This window comes from Dasypus novemcinctus, chromosome 1, assembly GCF_030445035.2.
Source record: "Dasypus novemcinctus isolate mDasNov1 chromosome 1, mDasNov1.1.hap2, whole genome shotgun sequence".
NCBI lineage: Eukaryota > Metazoa > Chordata > Mammalia > Cingulata > Dasypodidae > Dasypus > Dasypus novemcinctus.
The window spans coordinates 49,405,044-49,409,500 of NC_080673.1; positions in this window are offsets into that span (position 1 = coordinate 49,405,044).

A 4,457-nucleotide genomic window follows, 5' to 3' on the forward strand; every position below is an offset into this window, starting at 1 on the left:
GTCATTACAAGGTTCAAAAAAGCACCTTAAATCAGTAACAATGCTAAGTACAAAATCATATCACAGTCAGCTTAAAGAAATACAGTTTGTCTTGGGGGAAAGTCCTGTCTGCTGTAGACCTCTGAAACTAACAAAACAATTTATCTGCTTCCAATATACAAAGGATAACCATTTGCATTAACATAAAGAGAAATCGAGAGGGAAACCTGAGTCATGGTTCCCCTACACTTCCATAAACCCACAAGGCATACTTCATTAGACTTCAAAGTCTGAGAGTCATTCCCAAGATGACAGTTTCTTCTCCCTGGGGTCTCACTGGGACACACCCTTTCCTCAGACTTGCCCAACGGCCATTTTCTTCGTTCTACCCTCATTAAGCATCTGGGTGATGACCGAGTTCCAAACCTCCCCCTCCAAGAACTTTGGGGTGATGGCCACACTATACCTACTCTTTGAGGTAGAGCCTCAATCTCCCTTAGTACTATGAAATGGAGGTAACATTTTCCCTAATCTGAGCCCTCTCTGAGCAATGAGTTGGCGACCTGGTTTTACCTGATTTATAGGGACAGACCCACCCCACTCAGACCTGTGGGATGTTGACCTTATTCTCCCTAACCCTTGGGGAATGTGCTCCACCCTCTCTGTAACCTGGGGTCGCAAAACTGTCCTGGAACAGTGGGTTGAGACATCCACCCTCTAACTGTCAGGGCAAACTCATCCTCTCCATACACATGGATCGGGTTCCTCTCTTGTTCCAAGGAAATGTCTTAATTCCATATCTCATCTTCCATGGTTTTCCTCTTAAAGCTGCTTTCTCTTCCATCTCTCCCCTTCATGTTCCTTTTAGCCCAGGCTGATAGTGACTTTATTCACACAGATCTCTCAAAAAGCTTGTTGGTTTAGCATGCAGGAAGGAGGACTCCAAGACATCAGAGAGTAAAACTTTCCACAAGTCTTTCCTGGATAAATACATTTTCAATTCTGACTTACAAGTTTCAAGTTTAGTTAATTCCTCAAATGGGGCACTAACATCTAAGGGCTTGATTTCCAGAGACTTGGAATTTCTGGAATCAGTTTCTAGTTTCTTTGTGCCCAACAATTCAGTTCTCAGCTTTTCTCTTTCATCTAACATTTTACTATAAGCTGCAAGAAGCCAAGCCACATTCTCCAAGTTTACTTTGGAAAGCTCCTAAGCAAAATGTCTGGGCTCACCATTTTCAAATTCTGCCTTCCATGTAACACCAGGGGTCAATCTTGCTAAGTTTTCTGCAGCTTTAAAACATGGATCACCTTTCCTCCAGTTTCCAGTAATAGTTTCATCATTTACTTCTAAGGCCTCATAAAAAGCCTCTTTGGTGTCCATATTCCTATCAACAGTTTCTTCAAAGCAATCTAGGCCTTTTTTTATCAAGCATCTCACAATTCCTCCAAAAATACCCCTACATTTATAAAACTGTTCCAGCATTTTGGTAATTGCAAAAACACCACCCCACTACTGGTACCAAATTCTGTATTAGTAAGCCAAAGGGGTGCTGATGCAAAGTACCAGATATCTGTTGGCTTTTATATAGGGTATTTATTTGAGGTAGAAAGTTACAGTCACAAGGCCTTAAAGACTCCAAATCATGGTACTATAAGAGGTACTTTCTCACCCAAAGTCTATTCCATGTGTTGAGCAAGATGGCAAACAATATCTTTAAGGATTCAGCCTTCCCTCTTCCTCTTAAGGCTCCATGGTCCCAGCTTCTTCCAATCCCAGCTGTAGGCTGGCATAAGGATCATCTATCTTCCCAGGGCTGCCACACATTCTTTCAATTCTTTTGGGCATATACCTAGAATTGGGATTGCCTGGTTGTATGGTAATTTTATATTTAATTTTCTCTGGAATTTCCAAACTGTTTTACACAGTGCCTGAACCATATTATATTCCCACCAACAATGAATGAGTACTCCCATTTCTTCACACACTGTCAAGCACTTGTAAATTTCCTTTTTTTTTTTTCTCCAATAGTAGCCATTCTAGTTGTTGTGAGCAGTATCTCATTGTGGTTTTGATTCGAATTTCCAATGACTAATGATGTTGAATATATTTTCATGTGCCTTTTGGCCATTTGTATATATTCTTTGGAGAAATGTCTATTCAAATATTTAGCCTATTTTTTAAATTGGGCTGCTTATTTTGTTGTTGTTGAGCTGTAAAACTTACGTATTGGATATTAAACCATTAGAAGATGTAGTTTCCAAATAGTTTCTTCCAATATGCTGGTTGTGTTTTTTAATTTCATGCTTAAGTCCTTTAACACACAGAAGTGTTAACAATCAGAAAGTGCTGCTTATCTATTTTTTCTTTTGTTTCTCATTCTTTTAGTGCACAGTTTAAGAAACTACTGCCTAATACAATGTCCTGAAGATGCTTCTCTATGTTTTCTTCTAGGAGTTTTACAGTCTGGGGTCTTATATTTAGGTCTTTGAGCCATTTTGAGTTAATTTTTGTATATGGAATGAGGAGAGGTTCCACCTTCACTTGTTTGCATATGAATATCCAAATTTCCCTCCACTGCTTGTTGAGGAGACTATTCTTTCATCATTGGTGGGCATGGCAACCTTGTCAAAAATCAATTCACCATAAATGTGTGGGTTCATTTCTGAACTCTCAATTCAATTTATTGATCTATATGTATATCGGTGTGCCAGTACCATGTTGTTTTAATTACTGTGGCTTTGTAGTATGTTTTAACATCAGGACAGTGAGTTCCCCATCACTGTTCTTATTTGCTTAAATACCTTTGACTCTGGAGGGCCCTTTTCCCTCCCATATAAACTTGATGATTCACTTTTCAATTTCTGCAAAGAAGGCTGTTGGAATTTTAATTGGGACTGTGTGGAATCTGTAAATTGTTTTGGGAGATTTGACAGCATCACAATATTTGGTCTTACCATTCATAAACAAAGAATGTCTTTCCATTTATTTAGGTCTCCTTTCATTTCTTTTAGCAATGCTTTGTAGATTTCTGTACACTAGGCCTTTACATCCTTGGTTATATTTATTTCTAGACATTTGATTCCTTTAGTTGCTATTTTAGTTTGCTAATGGCTGCCAATGCAAAATACCAGAAATGGATTGGCTTTTAAAATAGCAATTCATTAGAGTAGAAACTTACAGTTTCAATGCTATGAAAATGTCCAAACCAAGGTATCATCAACTGATGCTGTCTCACCGGGTTGGAGCTATGTGTGATCAGGCATATGGCAGCATCATCTAAAGATGCTTTCTCCCAGAACTCAGACATGGGCTATCAATGACATGGCAGGGTATAAAGGTGGCCCACTCATCTTTCCTCTCTCTCCAGGCCTTTGGCTAGTTCTGCTTTGGACTGCTCTGTCTGTGGTGTCTCTTTTCCTGAAACTTTCTCTGTCTTTCTGTGGCTGCAAATGATCCTGGAGCTCTCTTTCACAAGGCAGGGTAAAATAGTAGTTCTCTTTCTCCGTGTGTTTCTGCTTTTAGTTATCAATTTATATAAAACTCCAACAAGAAGGCCAAGATCTATTCTGGAACACATCTCACTGATGTAGTCCAATCAAAAGCCCTAAAGCACTCTAAACAAAAGTTATGTAAGCAAAATGTCCTTAATTGAATCCGACCAAAATATTCCACATTGATAGGCTTACATAAACAGGAATGGATTAGCTGAAGAACATAATTTTCTGGGTACACAAAAGACTCAAACCAGGACAGTTGCTATCATAAATGGAATATTTTTCCTGACTTCCTCTTCAGATCATTCAATACTAGTGTATAGATACACTACTGATTTTCGCATCTTAATCTTGTACCCTGCTACTTTGCTTAATTCATTAATAAGCTCTAGTAGCTTTGCTCTGAATTTTTCAGGATTTTCTGTATATAGGGTCATGTCATCTGTAAATAAGGAAAACTTTACTACTTTTTTTTTTCATTTTTATGCCCTTTATTTATTTTTATTGCCTTACTTATCTGGTTGGAACTTCCAGCACAATGTTGAATAACAGTGGTGGCAGTGGGCATCTTTGTCTTGTTCCTGCTCTTAGAAGGAAAGCTTTTCAGTATGATGTTAGCTGTGGGCTTTTCATATTTGCCCTTAATCATCCTGAGGAAGTTTTCTGCTATTCTTCTAAGTTTTTTTTGTTTGTTTGTTTTTTAAATCAAGCAATGTTGCTGGATTTTGCCAAATGCCTTTTCTGAATCAATTGTTCCAAGTTGCCTTTGCCTGGTGGGCAAATTTTGGGAGGGTTGGTGAGTTGAAGAGGAGTTTCCTAGGTTAGTATTTCCCAGACATAAGAAAGCAAGGAACTCATAAAGGAAGTGCTGCCAGCCCCACACTGCCTTGAGGAGGAGGAGAGGGGGTTAGAGCAAAGGTGCCAAGAGTTACTTCAATGGTTCTTTGAAGCTGCATTTTCCTGATGGCAGCACTTGCTCA